Genomic DNA, 23186 nt, shown 5'->3' with positions numbered 1-23186 from the left:
GGCGGAGGTTAGCTGCATACATGCCATCATACCCCATTCCATACAAGAGATGCTTGTACAATCCTGGTTTACATTGTAAATTCAAGACTACTACTGCCAGAATGTAAAGTAAAAGCAAGAACAGGATTAGTATCTTCCGAATGGAATGGAGAATGTTGTCATTTATGCACCATGGGGGAAAAGTGGTGGAAGGAACACATGGTGCACATACTACATATCCCGAGTTACCCTCACTATCAAGAATACCTCTCAACCTGTTCAGCCTCAGAAGGGGGTGACATTGAAACTACACATAACACACTCAATATGCAAAAGGTTATAAATGAATATGCACCTATCATTTTCCTTGCCTCTATGTCTACTCCGGACATGTCAACCATCTCAAAAGCATAATAGCTACTTTAAAAGTAATTGACTACCCCATCAATTCGCACTACACCTCCTCATAAAATGAATTGCCTTCTCAATAGTGCTCCTCTTTCCCTATGTGATATTAAAAAATTGGTAAAACTAGCTCTCATACTCACTACTGTCCTCTGGTATTAGGGAGAAGAGAACTGAAGGCAGGATCCCTGGAGTCTGGATGAAGGTGTGTGGTCTGCTCAATCCAAAAAATAAATAAATAAAAATCCACTCAGAAAAAAACACCTATCAAAATCATCATGGTCTCTTTACAACATGCAACAAAAATGGTAATCATGTCTAAAAAGATTAAGTGTCATTTGGAATTGACCATGATGCAACCAACAGCCAAATTTGAATAACATATTTCCTTGGGTGATGAGCTTATTGCCATAGGTAGGAATGCTTTCCTATGCAGCTCCATCTAAAATAATAGTCCTCACAAAATGCACAATGGAAAGACTTTTGAGCTTCTGGAGCCCAGAAAAGGAGGGATTGCCCCCCCCCCTCTCCATAGACTATCATGGAGGGAGTAGGTCCAGCCTGCTCCTGGGTCCTTCAGCTCAGCCTCTGCCAGCAGCAGCCAGCATCACGAACATCACTCACCCTCCTTTAAGAAGTCAGCCTTTTATAGCTTTAGAATGGTTGATTACCAGAGGCACAAAGGCGCTTTATCTCGAATGGCATGGAGCCAAATTATTTCTAATGGCACGAAGCAAAATTATCTCCAATGGCACAAGCTGATTTATCTCTAAACCCTTCAGTCTACAATCTCCCTCACATCCGGCCTATCCCAGAAGCATTGTAGTCCATTGTAGTCTTTCAGGAATTTGTTATTATTTATTAGAACAGAAGGTACTATTTATAAAAATAAACGGAACTAGTGTAACACATCCCAGACCATTGGAGTGCAGCCAAGGACTTTGTTATTGTTTATCAGAACATTAGGTACTATTTACCAAAACAAAAGGAACTATTGGAACACATCCAAGACCATTGGAGTGACCAGAAGCTATGTTAGTTTAGTGTACCCGGGTGCACCAAAACAACTGATCAGCCTGGCTCAAAGCCCAGTCCTGCAAACTGAACGGGAAAAGCATTTCATAACTGTTGTTATATGCTCACTGCATGTATATTTTTCAATGCATTTTACTATGTACATGCCATCATGCCTAAACACTACACGGGTTGAGATATTGCTCAATCCCAAGCATGGCTAAAATACGTGAAACCTAGGCTTGCCAATCAGGACCACAACAATGGAGAGAACCAGCACCATTGCTGGCCTCACCCTAGTTTAAATACCCAACTCTTTGGGGGTTTCCAGAAGTGCACCGGTTGCCTAGCAACCAGGGCTGTGCTATTCTGATGCCTCCCCTGGTTGCTTGGCAACCCAAGCACTCACCTAAGCATGGGGCGCGATCGTTCCAAGTGCTGACGCTTCAACAGTGCTATGCAGTCCCTGGGAATAGAAATCTTCTCCATGCTGGGAGGACTGTCTCAACCAGCGCCCCAGTACTTTGCATGGGTGCCGGGAGTCCTTGGTCCTAAACTCAACTGGAAAACCATGCTCGGCATGGTTCCTAGAAGTTATGGCCCTGGGCAAAGGAGCCCGGCCCAACCGGTGACCCCTGGCCCACTGCCCCAAAGAACATGGCCCCACTGGCTCGGCCAGAGGGCAGGCAGCATACAACTGCCCAAAGGAGTCCTTGCCAGGGGCAGGAATAATTCAAACTGTTAGTGCTCGGTGGGGAGGGCTGTTATGCCCGGGCAGGCAGAAGCAGGACTAAGAGGAAAGAAAAATAAAGATAGAAAAGGGGTTCATGAAGAGGTAAAGTACCGCACAAGTAATTACTGGGACGCAGAAGAGGGACATGGAGGAAATGGCTTTTGAGCCAACAGCACCTCCCATGTTGGCACCTAATGGACAAAGAGTAACTGTATATTGTAGCATGCATCGTAAGAATATCTAAAAAGGGAGGATTACAATCTAGTGGCCCTCACGATATGGGGCTATTTGGCAGCTATAGGCTCCTCTCTCCTAACAGGTGTTTTTTAGGAAGTAATGATTGCTATTAATTCACCCCATACATTCTAACAATCCAGAAAAAACACAGATGACTCCAGGACTCGGCGCCAATGGAAAAAATTGTTTAATAGCATAAACTGTATAAGTCGTAGCTATATATGAAAACAGTAGCCCTCTACTTAATTACGCGTTTCGGCTTCCACGAGCCTTTGTCAAATCGGGGCCAACATTATTGCGAAATAATCCATATGACTGTTGTCCGAAATACAGTAACCGGGACAAATCCCAAAGGCAGACAGTTCTGCCGCTCTGGTTTCTCTCGCGTCGGCTGCCATTCTAACGTTCATGTTTGTCTGTATGATATGTCTATCCTTTCACTTGGGGAGTACACTAATATGGCATGTGCGCTAGCCTGATCTTTTACATATGTGAAGCAGGCGGATACAGTTGTTTTTCTGCCGATTTATTTTTCACATTATTTCCAACTGGTGCTGCAATTTTTGTTTGATGTAGGTTTCCTTCATTGGAAGGAGGACCCGGCGTGCAGGATTACTTTCACCAGGAGCCCGAGACATCTCTTATTTTTAATAGATCTATAATTGGGACAGGACAATATATGCCCACTTCACAGCTCTGTGAAACAATGTGCAACTAACTTGGCTTAGAAAAATGCAAGTTGATGTGTAAAATGACTTTCACTACATGAGGGTCATAATGATTTTAAATTTGCAGCACTGCTCGCTAAATTTGTATTATCTCATACCTTAAATGAAAATGGAACATTGTGTTGTTACTACCTTCATAATGTCACTCATCCACCTTCTCAAAGTCTCCTCCCATTACAAACACCATTGTGATTCACGCTCTCCGTCCACACAGCTCTCAAGGTTCCCAATTCGATATGTGAGAAAGTATGTAGCCCAGTTGTTTTTTTTTTTACTTAGAATTATCGTATTTGCAGTGCTACATTTAAAATGGAAAATAAAAAACTACAAGCCCCAGAATTCCAAGATAATGTGAGTTGCAGTGCGTGTATCAGTCTGTGCGGCCATAGGGATTAGTCCTTGGTCAAGTACGGCTCTTTTGCTGACTTGGAGGGTACCTATTCTTTTTGTTGAATTATTTGGTTTTTTAGTCCCTTTTTCTCCCAGCCAGGCTTAATCCAAAGCCTGACTGAGAGCGTGGTTATTTATTTTCCATGCTCTGTCTTAATGGACCTAAAGACTCCTAAGGCAGGAATACGCCGAAGGTACCGTTACTCTCTCAGAGAGAGTCCCCACCCATTGGAAGATAAAAGCAGACCCCCTTGCCCGAGCAACTTGCCTGCTGCTAGATATCCAAACCTGCAAATCAGGAAGGCCTGCTGCCCGAAGCAGAACCCAAGCTCTACACGAGCACCCTTGATGCCCCAAAGGATCCAGCAGTGAAGTTATGTCCTGTCCCATGATCTGGTGGGGGCAACTGGATCACCTGGAGCAGCAGGAGCCTCTGCAGTCTGAGCAATATTGGAAGACAAGCCGTCCCATGTCTTGGAGCGACCCCTTCAAACTTCAAAAGAAATAATTTCTTTATGAAGTGACTTTGCAAATAAATTATTTAAGTTCTGGTGGCATCTTGAGATTGATGTGCTGCGTCTCCACTAAATATGTCAGGAACCAGGAAGCTCTTCCTGCTTCTTGTTGGCGTGGAGCATGGGAGCCAGTGGCCTGCCTTGAGAGGAGTAACTCAAGGTGATGGATTTGGGCAAAAGATAAAAGAAGAATGTTTGTAAGCATTTGTGCGAGGGTGTCGCATGTTCATGATGTATGTGTGTATGTCGGCGTGCTTGCAAGTGTGAGTATTGTTTACTATGTAATGTGTGTCTGAATTACTGAGTATATGATCTATAGGTGGCTGGGGGCGCGTGTGAATGAACGAGTGTTTGGTGTGTGTAAATGAGCGAGACAATGTTGTGTTAATATGTGTGTGCCTGTGTCTGCGCTGGGCCAAGGAGGTGATTATAGCGGTGTGTGGGAGGCTGGGGGGCGGGGGGTAGTGGGGGTGCTCCATAATAAAACAAGCATGATATGTGTAATTAAGTGTCTAGACTGGCATGTTGATTCAGCCAGTCTAGCCATTTCATACTGTGGCATGACATTTGTTACTGAGCATCTATAATAAAAACACGCATGATAAGTGTTATTACTTGGCTAGATTGCCATTTGGGTGTAGCAAGTCTAGCCAGTGTTTTATTGTGGCATGACATTTTTACTGCCCATCTATGATAAAGCAAGAATGATATGTGATATTATTTGGTGAGACTGGCATTTTGGCAATCCGTGGCATAGCATTTTTTACTGGCCATCAAAGGTAAAGCAAACATGATAAGTGTTATTATGTGTCTAGACTGGCCTACATTGTGCAGCCAGTTTGGACACGTTCCCTTATTGTGGCATGGCATTTTTAATGACAGAGCCAAAAGGGGTATGTCCTTACATGGTGATGCTGCCATATATTGGCGGAGCCAGAAAGAACATGCATTCTAATAGTATCCTTACTGGGAGTATGCACACAGCAAAGATGAGTACCTGCTTCTGTGGGAATACTGGCATATATTGATGGAGACAGCATCGAAACATATGGGCAAACCCAGCATGAAAATATTTTTATACTGGCATATAATGTGGGCAAAGGAATCATGAAAAAGCATGGGGAGGGGTGCTCCTGTGCACTGTTAGTGAAGTGCATCTATTGGATGTTTGGATTGGAGTTACCCAATAAAATCAATTGCAAACTGTCTGGCAAGGCTGGGGCCCAGGTAAGGGGCACTGCAGCACGGACGCTTTTTTACATGTTTTACTGACATTGTTGGCTAAAGCCAACTTGATGAATATTATTGCATGGGGGAGGGTTTGCAGTGAGATCACTGAATCTGGTGCTATTTTCAAGGTCCCCTCAGTGGTTGTTTAGCCCTCTCTCATGAGAGAAGGTGCCTTAGGGGACTTGAGCCCTGGACTGGGAGTAGACCGTTGAGAGTGGTCTCTTATACCCTCCAGCTGAAGAAGTCTCGGGGCCTCAGCCCTCAAGCTTTTCCTCCATTGCTGCTATCAGAGCTTGTGCTCTATTGACTGCGTCTACTACATCGAGGTCAGGGACTTCACTACCCAAGAAACAACCTAGTGGAATGGAGAACTTGACTGCAGCAGCAGTTTCACGCAAAGGGGGAGAGCTTTCCCCATTTATGGACACACGGTCCCGAAATAGAGTATTGGTGGGGACAGGAGCCCCCTCAAAGCCCTGCACCGTTCCCACTCAGCGCTAGGGATGTTTCAGCCACTGAAAAGCAGAAAAGGAGTGTGGGAGCCCTTCTACTGAGAACAAACATGGGCAGCATGGTTATGTGAATTACAATCCACCATACCCTATTGCTTTATGTTTAAAGATTAAACTGCCACCAGAACAGTAATTCCTCATGACTATGTGGCTTTGGGACAGAGTTGCAAACTTTAAATGCAGCCTCTGCGCTGAAGCGACTTGGCTGTCACAACAGCTGTCAAATGGGCACCTGTGGCCTCTGAACCTGGTATGTGCCATGGGAGAGCAGGCGCTGCAGATAAGGATACTGACCCAGCATGGCACAGGTGTACACTATGCTACTGGAATGGAGCTTATAAAAGGGAGATCAAGTTAGCAGATCACCCTTTCTGAGATGTAATTACCCACATCATTTTATTAATTATTAAAAATCAAATAAGCCAGGGGTTCTACAGCCTTGCCAGATGGCAATTCCCCACAACAGGACCCCTGGCAAGCACCAGATGCCATGCTGCATCAAATCCTGCAGCTACACCGGCAAACTCACCTTCCTGCTCCTTCTTCCGTGGCTGGCTCCTCTCCTGTGTATTTTCTTCAACTTTTCTTCAACATCCGCTCTTCATTAGTGTCTCTGAAAGCTGATCCCCTTCTCAGAAGCCAGAACCTGTGTCCGAGTACGATGTAGCAACCCTGCATCACTGGCAACCACCAACGGCAGCCGACTCCGCTTTCTACTCCTCTGGCTCCAACCCTGGCCTGGGACTCAGAAAATCAATAATAATCATCCTCCCCAAGAGGCTGGGGGCCCCATCTGCATCAGTGTGCCGTCGCTGGAGTCTAGCATGGCTGATGAACAACCCCTGAATCAACCACCTCTGGAAACGGCTAACCACATCCTGCAGTACTGCTTATCAGATCCCAGGGTAATGATCTTCTGAACCATCGGCGCTGCTGGTGGGTGGTTTCTTCTTTTCTTTCTTCATTGCTGGGCCTCTCCTTTATCTTCAAAAATGTGTGGGGTCTCCCTCTCACAGAAGTCCTTAGGGCCAATTTTGCACTGCTGTAACTTTCCCGCCAAAGACTGCACATGTTCACCATGACTAGCCCTCTTGATCTCTTGTGAACTTGCCTACCTGAATCAAAAAGCATTTTATATGCCTGTTCTGCTGTTTCTTCTTCAGGAATGCATACTTACCGGGGCATTACGGCCCCGTCGGTCCCTACAGCTAGGCGCCGGAAAAAGAAAATCCCCTTTCCCATTCCAGTCCCATTGGACTCAATGGGAATGGGGAGGACTGATGCAGCGGCACTGTGTGTGCAACAGTGCTGGTGCATCTGTCAAGGTCTGCTCGCGGGTGCCTTTCAGCCTTTCAGGTCAGACCTGGCGTGCGGAAAGGCACCTGCTCGCAGAACTCGTAGTTTGCCGGTCTGGAAACGACGGTACTGGCAAGCATACCGGTACCGTTGTTTCCAGACCAGCAACTTCGTAATGAGGCCCATGGTCTTAACAGAAAGTGTATTATTTACTTGTAAATCGCCTCACTCCACCTCCTTGGAGTTAGCCCTGGGCTTCTGTGCCATGCATTCCACTTGGAGAGCTCAGTGCACTCACAGGAATAACTAGTGGCTTCCCTTCTGGGTTGTTTTCAGTTGCATGTTTAGATACCTTTGGGTTGTAGCACCCCTACGCTCCATTACATTAGACAGTAGGGCCTGAGTCAGGCAGATATACCCGAGGACCCTGACCAAAGACAGAGCATCAAGGGAAATCTCTCTAACCAAGGTGCTCAGCTGTACTGGTTACAGACCTCAGTGAGCACAAAGTAAGGAAATAGCTAAGAGACGCATGCACAAGAGGGCAAATCAGAACTGAACCTCTGGTTCATTAGAGCCTTCCACTGCAACTAGTCTAAATATGCGCAGGGTAAGGTCTTTGATTTTTGCACTTTTCAAGGTGCATCCCTTTTAAGGGTACGACGTTCATTCATCGACAGAGTGTTTTCGATGGGCTTTTGCCAATTTCTTTTTTTTTTTAAACTCACTGAAAAATATAGAGGGTTATGGGTAAAAAATAAAATAATTTGGCAGAAATCCCATCCAAAAGAAATACTGTCGATGAATGAACACAGAACCCCTTTTAAGGATATCGGATGTGCATTTAAATAGGCTAAAACACCCTTATTTGTGCATAAGCACAAAGGGCGTGGAAATGGACAGCTGAATGTATGCATCTAGGATGCACATAGCCATATACCCTTATTTGTGGATTTGGGTGCACCATTTAAGGTTCAAGCGAGGAGATGCGCTAGCACATCTCCTCACTTGCTCCAAAAGAAGTTTTGAGAATCTGTCCCATGGTGTTAGAAACTAGATTAACTTACCTTGAAAGCGATACTATACAAGATGTATTTACTTATTTCATTTGTATAGCGCACATACAACCCGGATGCATTGAGGTGCTGTTACAGGTACATGTTCTCACAATGGTTTCATCAAAGTTCACTGTAGATGCCCTGAACAAATTAAAAGTTAAGGAACTTAGGGCATTGCGAATTGAAAAGACACAAAACCTGAGCTAGTAGAGGCCATACCTCAGTATTAAGGGCAGGAATCCTGCGAAGCTGCCTCTTCCCTGCCACCCCTTTCTCTTTCTGCAACCCTGCTACAGAGGAGAGCCTCAGATTCCAGCAGATGGATCTGGAGTACAAGCCCCAACTTAACCACGAGAAAAACAGGGAAAGTGAATGGAAGAAGCTGGAGCACTTCAAACTCAAGGAGACTAAAGAGGAGAAAGGGAGAGAAAGGCTCTGATAGGACAAGGACAGAGGCAGCAGCAAGGAGCTGGAACTGGGACTCAATATCAAGGATATGAAGCTTGACACTGCCAATATTAAGAGCATCCCAACAAGACAGGTGATGGTAACGGGTCAAGACCTTCCCTCCATATTCTCATGGGGTTGGTGAGTGAATTCAATAAGGGGAATGATGTCTTGTTTTGGTTAAAGACCTTTGAGAGAGCTTGTAGAATGCCTGTTGTGACTTGCTCTAGACAGCTCGATCCAATGGAGCTTGGCAAGTAGGGAAAAAGAGCAGAAGGAGAGGAGGAGGGGGGATCATGGGACAGTAAGTTCAGTGCAGGGGAGGAGCTGAGGGAACGAGATGGTGTGTAGACAGAGATACAGTGAGCCGGGTACTGAGGAGCAAGACAATTGAGTGCTTTTTAGATTATTAGAAGAAACTGGAAAAGAGAGTGGCTGTGCATAGAGAGCCAACCAGCATGGTGTCGCTGGGTAGAAATGCAGAGGTTTTTCTAGGTTGTGGAGACTGTGAGTAGGGAAGTGGAGGACTTTGCCTAGAGGGAGGAAAGGATAGAGAGGCTGGCCAAAGAGTTGGCACAAGCAGAAGTCTAGTTTGCTGAGCACAAATGTGGAGATTAGGATGTTCCTGTGGTGGATAAGAAATGGAAGAATTTTCAGAATGCTGAGAAGGTTAATAAGAGTAGCAGATGTGGTGGTACTGACGAATCATTGCAGATTGCAATAAAAAAGGACCTTAAGATTGTGACCGGGCAAGATGTTAGAGCACGAAACTGATTGGCGAGTGGAGGATACGGATGGCGTTGGAAGCCGTGAGAAAGATGACTTACGTTTTTGAAGAGTTGAACATGAGGCCGTGAGGAACCATCCTGTGATGGACGGACTGCAATTAGACAGTTGGTAATGAGCTCCGAGGTCACTGAGGTGAACGAGGGAAAGGAACAAATAATTGGGTTTCATCAGCAAAGAGGTGATGGTGAAAACCTAATGATGAGATAAATCTTCCTAGGGTAGAGGAATGAGGGTGTACAGCAGAGGTTCAAGGACTGACCCTTACGGGATAATGAAAAGGAGAGGAGTGGAGTCAGATGTTTGTGAGTTTGAGGAGATTTCAAAGGAGTGACCTTCCAGGTAGGAGGTAATTGAGGCTAGGGCAGATTTGCAAAACATAAGGGGCCTCATTATAAGTATGGCGGTATGGTAACAATGGTGCCGGTAAGCTACCGGCACTGCTGCTACCGTGACGTCATACAACGAGTTGTGCTCGCGGGTGCCTGTCAGCCCACCAGGACAGACCTGGCGGGCTGACAGGCACCTGCGAGCACAGTATGTCAGTTGCACCGGCACCGTTATTAACGGTGCCGATGCATCCGCCCTCCCCATTCCCATTAAGCCCTATGGGGCCGAATGGGGAGCATCATTTTTCCGGCGCCCAGAAAAGGGCAATTACCGGGTCCGGCCAGGCCATAATGACCAGGTAATTGCCCATTTCTGGGCGCCGGAAAAAAATGACTACCGACGGCAGCCATGCCTGTACTACAGGCACGGCTACCGCCAGCCTCATAATGAGGCCCAAGGTCTTGGAGAGTGAGGAAGAGAAATGAGTGATCGCCAGCACTGAAAGCGTCAGAGAGGTCCAAAAGGATGAGTATAGAGGAGAGTTTGGATTGGTGAGCATCAGAGAGAAAGTTGGAGACATGCATGAGTGCAGTCTTGGTGGAGTGCTTACTACGGAAGCAGAATTGAAGGGAATGTACAGTTGCCAAACCCAGTGGAGACATTGGGCCTCATTATATGGTTGCCGGTCTGGAAACAACATTATCGGTAAGCTTGCTGGTGTCATTGTTTCTGTACCGGCAAACTACGAGTTCTGCAAGTGGGTGCCTTTCAGCCCGCCAGGTCTGACCTGGCGGGAGGAACGGCACCCGCTCGCAGACAGTGACGGTAGCACCGGCACCATTCTGTATAGTGCCTGTGCAACCGTCCTCCCCATTCCCATTGAGTCCTGTGGGACTCAATGGGAATGGGGAGTAATTATTACCAGCACCCGGCAAAGGGGAATTACCGGGCGCTGGGGCTGGACTGCCCCAGTAGATCCCCATTGCCGGGTGCTGGTAAATTCATGACTCTGGAGGCATCCATGCCGGCATTTACCAGCACGTCTACCACCACAGTCACGATGAGGCCCAGTATGTCGAATTCTGGCACTTGTAAGCTTTAATTCCGGATGGAGAAAACAAAACTGTAATCAAACACTTTTTGCTTAACATTAAGGGATTATATATTTGTCCGGTTCGTTTATAAGTTGATTTGTGTCGTTTTCAAGCTATTGCTATAAAACAGAGTATTATTTTATCTCTTTAAAGCCAGACATTAAGGAAAAAGTATATAAGATAGCACTTAGAATATATGTGATCAAGTATCTTCAGTGCCGATTGGGCTCAAACCACTGCTTCACCACTCATCTAAAGTGTGTGATCCTGGCAAAATCATTGTATCACAGTTTGCTGTAACTGCCAAAATTGGGTGCCCGGTATGAGTTACGTTTTGTAAGGGATGGGGTGGCCGGATGCCAGCTATTGGTTTTGCGTTCTGTGGGTGTGGTGAGAAGACTCCAGTTAATGGGTTAGTGTTGTGGGGGTGGAGAACCAGGACTTCAGGTATGGGTCTAGAAATATCAGCTCATGTTTGGCTCTTAGACCCAAGACAGATCCCTGGTTTGGACAAACCCATGACATTTCTGGCTCCCGCATCTCCACTGAGCACACCCATGCAAGCTGTCGAAATTGCCCATCAATTCTACATGTTCATTTTGCTTCCCAGTGTCAAATGCTCATACTTATCTGAAAACCTTTTGCACTACGAATGAGTATGGTCTATTTAAACTACCACAGGTATCAGAGGCTATGTCGCTCCACCACTTCAAGCTCTACACACATGCACCCAGTGACCCGCAAGGACCATTACTACCCACAGAGCATGTTCATACACTGCACATCATTCGATCTCCCCTCATTACCCCCAGTTTCATATCATCACTCTTCCCGCCACCGATCACAGCATGTATGTATGTACTAGATTTATACGACGCACAACTTCTCACTACCATTAGTGCTTCAAGGCGCAGAGTGGAAAAGGGGCATATAACGCATAGAGCAGATTCCGACTGACCTAAGCTGATAAACTGAGAAAGAGCAATGTTTTCAAGTTTTCCCAAAAGGGCCTTATGGTCTTCCAATAAACAATAGGAAGGCGGCATATTGTTCCTCAACTTGGAGGCCAGAACGGAAAAGCACCGTCCGCCCCACAATTTAGGGACTGACAGGAGCCTCACAGAGGATGATCTTTGATGGCGGGTGGGAACGTAGTGGCTGAAACACGTCGACAATATGGCGGGTCCTTTACGTAATAGACTTTGGGCCTCATTACACGGTAGGCGGTGAACCATGGCGCAATTAGCGCCATGGTTCATGCCGGTAAAATACCGGCACCGCCTTGGTGGAAAGGGGAATTACCGCCCCATTCCAAGGTTGGAGGGGCGGTAATTCCCCATTCCACCATTGCCCTTCCCCATTCCCATTTTTGCCCCATAGGGCATAATGGGAATGGGTAAGGCGCTAATTACGGCACCGCAAATTGCGGTACCGTAATTAGCTACCTGGGTCCCTTTGCGGGTTGGTCTTTAACGCCTGCAAAAAGCAGGCGTTAAAATCCCCAACCCGCAAAGGGACCTCGTAGTAAGGCGGTAAGGTTTTACCGGTACCGGTAAAATACCGGTACCGGTAAACCCTTACCGCCTACCGTGTAATGAGGCCCTTTGTGAAGCAAATAACGCGCCTTAAATTCAATGCCCTTCATTATCAGAAGCCAATGTAGCTCATGCAAAGCTTGGGAAATGTGCGTGAACCGTTTTAAACGGAGAATCATCCTTACTGCTGCATTTTGAATGTGCTGTAATTTAGATAAGAGATTGTTCAGATGACCCAAGTAGACAGAGTTACAGTAGTCTAGCCGATTCGATACGAACACATTCATCAATGGCACCTTTGCAGGGAAAACACAATAGTCCAGCTGTCTTTTCAGGCTCTTCAATGGAAAAAAAAACAGCTACCCGTGAGTTTGCTGATTTGTGTGGACGTAGACAAGCCAGGATCCAGCCAAACACATAGGCTACAAACTGAAGTAGCGGGGTCAGGGCCGAGTGAAACTGGCCAATGGGAGTCTTGCCAGGTCTACTCTTTATAAATCGGGGCTTCAAATGGCACTGAAGTAGAAGAGATGGGTCTTACTTTATTGGAGCCGATTAGTAGTCTGTGTTTACTTGTAAGCAGTTTGAATCCATCCAATGTTTAACTTGTACCATACAACTGGTACATTTCTCCATGTCCGACTCCTCCGAATTACCCAAGCGAAGAATGAGTTGGGTATCGTTGGAATACATGAAAAAAGTTAGTCCTGCAGTGTGGGTTAGATCGGCTAGCGGTCTCATGTATAAATTGAGAAGTGGACTTAGTGAACAGCCCTGAGGGACTCTGCAGGCAACCGGTTTGGGAGAAGGGAAAAGGCTCTCCATTTTTGAGGAAAGATTCCAGCAATCTCTAAAACGCGCCTCTATTACCCAGGGAAAATAGTCTTCCCAAAAGGATTTTCTGGTCGACTGTGTCAAAAGCTGCGGACAGATCTAAAAGCACCAATGGGCCTGATTTACCTGTGTCCACACAACATGTAAGATAAACTAAAACAGCCACTAGCACGGATTTCGGATTGTGACTTAGTCGAAAACCTGCTTGTGCTTCATCCAACCACCCTGAAGTGTTGACAAAATGTTGCCGCTGAGAGGTTACCTCTGCTTCCATCCACTTGCTGATGTACAGACGCTGCGAGGTTGAGCGATATAGCAGGGGCGAGTGGGGCTTTCTGCAGGAGTGGGGTTCCTAACGCAAGCTCAAGAGAGTCGGTGTTAGGGAGAATGCTTTGTTTAGGCTGAATTTCCTAACCTAGTGAGTCCCCCAGCATCTTTGCTGGATTTCTGGAGTTTGTTTTTTTCTCCTGCCAAGAGTGAGACTCTTTTTCTCCCACTCTTGGACATGATTTGTGGTGTTCCTTTGAATGTTAATGTGTTTCATGGGCTATGGGGTCTTTTACTCCATAGGGTCTCATATGTTTTTTCTATGTGTGTTACACTACACCCTCCGTGCAGTAACACCGGGGTGTCATAGGGACCCCCCACCATAGACTCCATACCCTGGGACTGACTACTGTCTCCCAGGGCATGTAAAGTCACCATTGGCTTTACTAGTCCCAAATTACTAACAGAACCAGTACAAACCATCATATTGTGGACGTACTGGTAGGGGCAATTCGATTGCCCCTGGGTCTGTTATTCGAGGGGGCACTGTCCCGTCCCCCCTCGTCGAGTTTTGGCTGGTGGCAGTGGATACTACTTTTTATATTCAACCGCGAATATATCTCTATGGGATTTTCCCATTGTTCGAGGCTAATACTTTTGAACATAGCCTCTAACATACCGCCGGTTTATTTATTTAATATTAATTCACCGGTTGGTATTTTCTGCCTGAACTCGGTTTTAAAATGGCATTTGTGTTCGCCTCTGTAACTCCAAACCAAAGGTCGAGCCCTTTGTTCCACTTTTTGGCGGGCTTCTCCACAGAAGCCTCCAAAAGTGGTGCCACTCTCTCTGGGTACCACAGGGGGTGTGGGAGGGGGTTTAGGCACCCTGGACTGAGTTGCCTTGGAAACTCAAGTCGCATTCTTGTGTGATTGGCCCAAGTGGTGAGCCGGCCCGCTCACCACTTAGCATGTTTGATTGACAGCTAGGCTGAGGGAATGGGAGTGTGCTGCATAAAAGCAGGGCTTTTGGGACTGGAACTTCAGAAGTCGCCACAGGACCTGAAAATCCGACGAGGGAGAAGCTGAGCTGGCCTGCTACGACGACACCACCGGTGGAGCCCTGCTGAACCGACTCACCACTTCCCAACGACAGAGGAGATCTCCCGGCTGGAGAGTCTTCTTCCCCTGACTGGTGGGCACAACCAGTTTACCTTCCTTTCTCGCATCCCAGGATGTCTTGTGGTCGAATTACCCGTGCCAAGCACCCCGGCAACCGGATAGCCACTTACCACTTGACCGCGAATAAAAGGACCGCTCCTTTTAATTGAGAACTCCGCGGCTGGTTTCTTCCCTGGCAGTGCAACGGACCCCTGCTTTCCTCCCCTATGAGATCCTCTCTGCCTCCGGATGAAGCACCAACTTGCAACCCATGCCAGGAACAACTTCCCCCGCTGGAGCGTTCTCACCATTTTAAGGTACCGTGTCCGCCAGGCCTCCCTTTCTAAAGATTGCTACAAGGTAACAATAACCCCTTAACCTTCTGGACTGGGCTGGCCGCCTTGACCATCTAACTGGTCCCTTTCTTTTTGGTCCAACTCTTTCTGAACTTATTGCGAGACTTTTGGGCACTTCGAACCGTGTGACCTTGGACACATTTCGACCGTTCCCTCTTAAAGTGGTTCTGGCCTTGTTAACTTTGACTTTACGGTTTTAACCTGCCTTCTTCGCATACTGTGTTCTTCCGAAAGTGTTGGGATCTGTTTCTATCTTTGCTCTGCCTTTCTCTCCCTTTTTAACCGAGTGATTATACTGCCATCTTCGTTAAGCGCTCACTGCTGTCTGAAAATAAGTGTTGTTTTACTTAAGACTTGTCTAACTAATCGTTGAAGGGAGTGTATATCTTTTAGTGACCGTGTTTTGAACTGCTTGATATTAGTGCCAGTGTGTTTAACTAGGTGTGTTTTTAAATAAATAATTATATCTCTTTTACACCAAGCTCTGGTCAGTGTTTGCTTGTTCTACTGTGTTCTTTTGACCTATTGTGAATACTCTGTATACTGCCTAACTCTTCTTGAGAGAAGTCTGACTGCTCAGCCACAGCTACCAGGTAAATCTGGGTGGTACAGACTGCTACCAATTGGGTTTACTGCCAACCACCTGTAGTCTTAAATCTTTTGCAGTTGTCCCAGAGGGAACTGCACAGGTTTCTGCCTAACAGTCGGTAACTATCCCAAAGAGAGTGAACCATTTATAATCTGACAAATGAATTTCTAACAAACGGTTCGAAAATCTTTCATAAGCCATGCCAGGCAGAGGTCAAGAGGTGACCCTGCAGCACGTTTTTTTTAGGCATGCGTTTTAAAAGACACTCTCCCGTTACAGGCTGGAAAGAGTAAAAAATGATATTTGAGTGGGTGGAATCGTGAATTTCAGGCACGACACTCTCCCTCAACTCTGCTCTAAGGATGTAATCTGATCCCTAAGTATTCTTATTTTGACCTCGAAGGCCTGAGCTAACACCTCACATCTTTCTTGAAATAGAGGATGTGCTTCTTAAGCATACAGGTTGACCATAATTCAGCCCGCACAGAAAATGATTCCTTGGTGGTGTTGGAACGGGGACATATCCGGCCCGTGTAGTATTCACGTTTAGCCCTTTTAAGCATCTTTTTGTAAGTATAGAGATGATTCATGTAAGATTGCTTCAAATTTTGTTCTTTCTCCAAGCTCTTTCGGCTCACCTAACCACTTTTTCTGAGCACACAGATTCTCCTTAAACCAAGGTTTAATGGTGGTCGCAATAAAAACGTTATTCTTTTGCCAAAGCCAACTGGTTTACCAGCTGTTAGACTTTGTCAAAAACATCTAGAAGAGTGGAGGCGTTGTTGTTTTGAGACTTGTCCCACTGATGGGCTATATTTGGAAGAAAAGTCATAGTAAAACTGTTTGATGTAAGATTAGACCATTTGTGTCTGAGCTTTCCGAGTGCGAGATTGGTGTAAAGTGTGCAGTAGAAAATTACAAAGGAGTGTGGGAGGCCCTCTACTGAGAACGAGCCTGGGTCAAATTTTATGGGATTTCTTCCACTCAGTAGGGTCTACAACCACGTTTGAGCACACTGCACCCTTCACAGAGAAGAAATATAAATGTGCATATCAGTCTGGTCCCAACCACTTGGGCAGTCCAGCACTGAAATGCTAGGCAATTCTCCTCTGAATAAGAGTACCAAAAGCAACCCCAGACACGTATTTCGGCCTAATCGGGCCTATTCAGTGAGGTGAAGCTGTGCCTCTCTAAGCACAGTGATCAGGGGCCCACGTCTGAATTACCCTGGGTAATTTAGGGTGAAACCCCAAGTTTTACAAATTAAACAAGCATGAGGGAGCCCCTCCATTGAGAACGAACATTGTTCAAATACCCTGTACTATGGAAATTCTCCCACTCAAGAGAGTCTACATCCACGTATTAGCTCACTGCACCCTTCACGGAGAAGAAATATAAATTTGCATATCAGTCTGGTCCCACCCACAAGGGCAATCCACCACCGAAATGCTAGGCTGAAACACGTGTCTGGGGTTGCTGTTGGTACTCTTATTCAGAGGAGAATTGACCAGCATTTCAGTGCTGGACTGCCCAAGTGGAGGGAACCAGACTGATATGCAAATGTATATTTCTCCTAAAACGTGACTGTAGGCCCTCCCGAGTGGGCACCTTCCCATAGAACAGGTTATTTGGCCATGTTCGTTCTCAGTAGAGGGGCTCCCAGACTTCTTTTTGTAAAGTGTAATTCATATTAATCTTGAAGGGGATTGTTGCATGATCAGACCATGGTAGGAAATATGGATTTAACGTTTTCAGGTATGTACATTTATCAAAAAGATAATCCAAAGTGTGATCATGCAACTGAGTAGGTGATGAAACCCTTTGAGTTAAAGCAAGCTCACTCATGCCCGCGATTAAAGAAGGGGTGTTAGCGTCCAGTTTAACCAGCCGTAGATCAAGATCACTCAGGACCATCATGTGTGGACATAAGGGCAGCACTGGGAACCAAAAGAGGCCCTGCAAATAATTGTCAAAGTGGCTGCATATTACACATTTTCAGCAAGCCCAGCCCTTTTCCTATGAGAAAATGTGGAAATAAAATAGGTTATGACCCAAAGGAGGCCTAGGTTCCAGAGGCCTACTGGGAAATTTCCAGCGTTCCCTATAGGCCAGTGTACCCCTGCATAATGGGACATGTTCAGCTACTAAGTTTCCAAATTCAATTATGGAGTGAACCATTTTGTCTGGAGGTCGATAGATCAAATCAAGATCCAATGAAAAAGTTGGTGTCAGGATCCATTTTACATGTAAGGCGTCTTCGTTTTTGCCAGTAAAGGCCACCCCGCCCCTTCTGCCCAGTGTCCACCAGTGACAGCTTCTGGCACTGCCCATCTTTGCCAGCATCTTGAAATACCCTTTATTGCCATCTCAGTCCCACACTGCCCATCACTGCATTTCCTCACACTGTTCCCAATGCCCTCTCCTTAAACTGCCCACCATTGCTATGTTCTCTCAGTGTTGACCTGTGCCAGCTTCTGACACTGCCCGCTTTGGGCAGCTTTTCAGATGGACCACCAGGGTTAGTTTCTCACCCATCTAATGGGGCGCCTCTCCACACTCACTCAGAGAGACCTAGAGAGAAGGGACGGATGGGGAGTTAGAGAGTGAAAGAAAGCTGTGTCCACTAGGCTCCGTTCCCATTCGCTCCTTGGCATCTCTGTTGCTGGGACGGGCCGCCCGACGCATTAATCCACTGATAGAATGCTAGAGGGTGCAATGTGCTGACAATTGAAAGTAAATACGGGCTGCAAGGGCGGAGACAGTGGAAAAACATAAGCGAAAAGAGATGCACACTTGCCGGATCCCTAGTGCGCCGAATGCCGATTCGGTCCTTCAAAGTAGCCGCAGGTGGTAAAGCTGCACAAGCACGGTACTTCTGCCGGGTATCCTCCCTTGTGGTAAAGACAGGCGGTGTTTGCTTCGAAATAAAACACCCCCGTAAATTACCCCACAATTAACGAACCCACAGGTTAACAAGATCGCAGAAACGTACCTTTAGTACCGCCGGCAGGTCTCAAGTAAGATTCCAAATCTGGTGTTCTTCCAAAGTCGATCGCATGAACATGGGATAGCGAATCCTGTTGTGTATAGATTCATGAAGCACCTGCGATGGCAAGAGTCTGTGCTATAATATGGCGCGGTATAAATGCATAGCAGCATATCATGTTATAAGCAAACTCATTCTTATTATGTGGATGTAGGATGTGTGCGTAATTCTTTCACTTGCTGTGTGGATTGTGCAGCTTTCGGGCAGACTGAAGTCTGTACAGTAAAGAGAAGGAGGTGCGGCTGCTCACGCGGAAAGCCGAGAGCGCACACCTGCGTCCACGCACTGACAAAAGACGCCACAGCAGCGCCGAGTCTGTGAGGGGAAAGGCGAGCGCGCGAACGGAAACTTGACGCGTCGTTAAAAAAAAGTACATATTCCAAGAAACCCCCACTAATATCCCACACCAGACGCGAAAGCTTAGGGCAGACAGGCCCCGTTCGTTGGGAGCTCACCTGGAGGGGACGTGCAGCTGCCGCGACCTCCGAGTTCTTTGTCTTCTCTCAGTGCCAGGGCCGCTCCCCTCAGGCGATGGCAGTCCCACAGGTGGGCATGCACTGATGCTTTGCCATGGGGGTGGCGCCAGGCAATGGAGCACTGAGCCCAAGCCGGTGTCCGCGCACCTCCTGCCGTCGATCATCGCGGCAAATGTAATATTCTGCACTCGATGTGAATTTGCGCCCAATATATTTTGACATATATGTTATGAGGTAGTTGTAAAGGTCAACATTTGGCATTGTCAATGATTCTTGGCACCCTGTGTGCGACAAAGTGCACTATTGCAAGCATCACTCGTTGAAGCTCATTGGCAGGAGGGTGGGGGGAGGGGGTGTATCCGGGGGTCAAGTATTGCTCAGGAATTAAAATGTAGCTGAGCTGCATTGGAATAGATCAGTGCTTGAATACTAGCAAAGCGGACTTGTATCAAAATGCTTCTACGTTGATCTGCAAACTATAAACCCCTGTAATATGTTGCATTTTTTGAATTATTTTTTTTATTTACTAATTTATTTGCTGTTAAAGATGCACTTTATTGCAAGCTTACTACACAAAATGAGGACAGTCATCAAACAAGTAAAAAGTTCAAGTCTTGCAAATCAAATAAGGTCAGTTTATTTGTAAGCACTCAGTAGTTTACTAAATAATAAAACATGCGCAATACAAGCTTTAAAGTTTGGCGAGGAAGAAGTTGGAGGGCAGCCCTGGGAGGACCAGGGAAGGCAGTGGGTTAAAAAAGGGGAAAGGACAGTAGGGAGGTTGCTAGGAATAGTCAAAAGTATTATCGGATGGATCAGTGGCATACACATTTATGAGCTAGCCGATTGCCCTCATTACAAGTGTGCCAGTACGTTGCCGGTGAGTCCGTGGATCCAGTGGCACCGTTTCTGGCAACCGTAACCATGGAATCACGGGCACATCATATCATCGCGGGAGCGCACATTCCGGCATGCCAATGCCACAAACAGTGTGTCCGACATGACGGAAACACTGTTATCGCTGGCTGAAATCAATGGCACAGCCCACAACAATGCCAGTGGAACAGATTACGGCATGTCACTCATGGAAGCAACGGAAATACCGGCACCAGCAGCAACTTCACTGCTGGAATTGAACGTTCGCCAGCAGCCATTCTGACAAACACAATGCATTAAAAATCACCCAGTTCCTGTTGCCAGGCGGACACAATGACACTGGCATCTCACTAGCGGGCATGGCATCTCAGATCCCTGGAAGACGGCAACGGAAGCCACGGTTTTCCAAGCAGGAAGTAACCATCCTGATAGACAGCATTGTAGAACATGCTGGTGAGCTTTTTGCCACAGACCACAGGCGCAGTACACAACTCCGAAAAAATACCATCTGGGAGGAGGTGGCACAAATGGTGTCAGCTGTGCCCTTACCCCGCAGAGTACGTGACTGCCATACGCGGTGGGATAACCTCCTGCTGAGGGTCTGCAATCTGCTATCGGCCCTGTTAGGAATGCCTGGCCACTGGCTGTGTGTCATAAATCACCAATGTATCAATAGAAAAGGATACGGTAACCAAAAAGGATACAATTGGTAGGGCTCTTCCGGATCATTTTTCACACGACTTGATTGTAGGTAAGTCAAATTAGACCTTCCAAGTGATACAACTCTCTGACTGATGAAACAGGCAGAGAAATGGATCACTGGAAAGGGAGTGGGTTTTGTATCGGAAGTCAGCCTAGGATAGATAAAGTATCATAAGAAACTGTCCCAAACTCAACTCACTATGATAGCACATTATTAGCATTAATTCAAAACACTGACCTTATGGCAAAAAACTGAAGTATCCAACAAAAGTCTCTTGAAGAAAGCCAGGAGTTGAACCAACGACAAAGGAGGGGAAGATTAGTAAGGGAGACTTATCCCAACGGCACGAGGCTCACGCTAGATACCAGGTTGGTGCACCACAGGATAGCGTCCAAAGTACTGTGCACAATCACCTTCCAATAGTTCATGAAATACTTCCTTCCCACGAAGAACAAAAAATAGAAGTTCACCTGTTAACTATCACAGGTACCAAAGGTTCAAAGTAGTTCAGAAAACCACATGCAGGATTGCACGCGACCGTGTACACGCAGCCAGGACAGCCGCGCTTGGAGACAGCGTTTGCGTGTGGAGAGTTGGCATGCGAACAGGATACACGCAGCCCAGGTCAGCCGCGCTTGAAGACAGCGTCCGCGTGGAGATTTGGCACGCGAACAGAATACACGCAGCATAGGACAGCCGTGCTTGAAGACAGCGTCCGCGTGGAGATTTGGCATGCGAACAGGATACACGCAGCCCAGGACAGCCGCGCTTGAAGACAGCGTCCGCGTGGAGATTTGGCACGCGAACAGGATACACGCAGCCCAGGACAGCCGCGCTTGAAGACAGCGTCCGCGTGGAGATTTGGCATGCAAACAGGATACACGCAGCCCAGGACAGCCGCGCTTGAAGACAGCGTCTGTGTGGAGATTTGGCACGCGAACAGGATACACGCAGCCCAGGACAGCCACGCTTGAAGACAGCGTCCGCATGGAGATTTGGCACGCGAACAGGATACACGGCTCCAGGAAATAGCGTGTGGAGGAAAATACGCTACAAAAGGCCAAATAAGGTCAGTTTATTTGTAAGCACTCAGTAGTTTACTAAATAATAAAACATGCACAATACAAGCTTTAAAGTTTGGCGGGAAGCATTAGAAAGGAGGGAGAATTTGGAGGGCAGCCCTGGGAGGACCAGGGAAGGCAGTGGGTTAAAAAAGGGGAAAGGACAGTAGGGAGGTTGCTAGGAATAGTCAAAAATATTATCGGATGGATCAGTGGCATACACATTTATGAGCTAGCCGTTTGCCATCATTACAAGTGTGCCAGTACTTTGCTGGTGAGTCTGTGGATCCAGTGGCACAGTTTCCGGCAACCGTAACCATGGAATCACGGGCACATAACATCATTGCGGGAGCACACATTCCGGCATGCCAGAAACAGTGTGTCCGACATGACGAAAACACTGTCATCGCTGGCTGAAATCGATGGCACAGCCCGCAACAATGCCAGTGGCACAGATTACGGCATGTCACTCATGGAAGTAATGGAAACACGGGCACCAGAAGCAACCTCACTGCTGGAATTGGACGTTGGCCAGCAGCCATTTTGACAAACACAATGCATTAAAAATCACACAGTTCCTGTTGCCATGCGGACACAATGACACTGGCATCTCACTAGCGGTCATGAAATCTCAGATCCCTGAAAGATGGCAACGGAAGCCACGGTTTTCCAAGCAGGAAGTAACCATCCTGATAGACAGCATTGTAGAACATGCTGGTGAGCTGTTTGCCACAGACCACAGGCGCAGTACACAACTCCGAAAAAATACCATCTGTGAGGAGGTGGCACAAATGGTGTCAGCTGTGGGACCCTTACTCCGCACAGTACGCGACTGCCATACGTGGTGGGATAACCTCCTGCTGAGGGCCTGCAATCTGCTATCTGCCCTGTAAGGAATGCCTGGCCACTGGCGGTGGGACAGCCTCACCAATGAAACTCATGCCATCGGAGAAGAAATGCATCAGTGTGCTGTACCTTGAAGGGATTGAGAGAGTGGGAGCAGCAGAGGCTGGTGCAGGGACACTTGGAGAGGGCAGTAAGTACAACATGCCACACCATAACAATCATAGCGGGCATGCGAATGCAGCGCACAACACACAGAGACATGCCCAAATGCATGACCCGAGACCACATCCAACCCATACAGTGTCCAACAAACCATGGCCAATTGGCCAAGGGTTCACAAACACTGCCCCCCAAATATCCAAACAGACATATGCCCACATGAGTACTGGTCATGTGCAGACATTGATGACATGAGAAGCAACATATACATGAGGCACACACCCTCTAAGGCAGCATGCAAGCACCACAGGAAATCTGCCCCTGTGACACACTCACATGCATGCATGCATCAAATATGTCCTGATGGACCTGGATCTGGCATGGTTCACCACCTACCTGTCAGACCGACACCCTCAAGTGCAATAGCGCCCTTTCCTCACTATCACCTCACTCCTCACCTGTAGCGTCCCTCAGGGCACCATTCAATTGCCATGGCTTCCCAACAGCTACCTTGCCCTCTGACT

Source organism: Ambystoma mexicanum, chromosome 2p (assembly GCF_040938575.1).
Source record: "Ambystoma mexicanum isolate Mex_15411 chromosome 2p, UKY_AmexF1_1, whole genome shotgun sequence".
In the NCBI taxonomy this organism is placed as follows: domain Eukaryota; kingdom Metazoa; phylum Chordata; class Amphibia; order Caudata; family Ambystomatidae; genus Ambystoma; species Ambystoma mexicanum.
Note: the sequence above shows the minus strand (reverse complement) of the source record.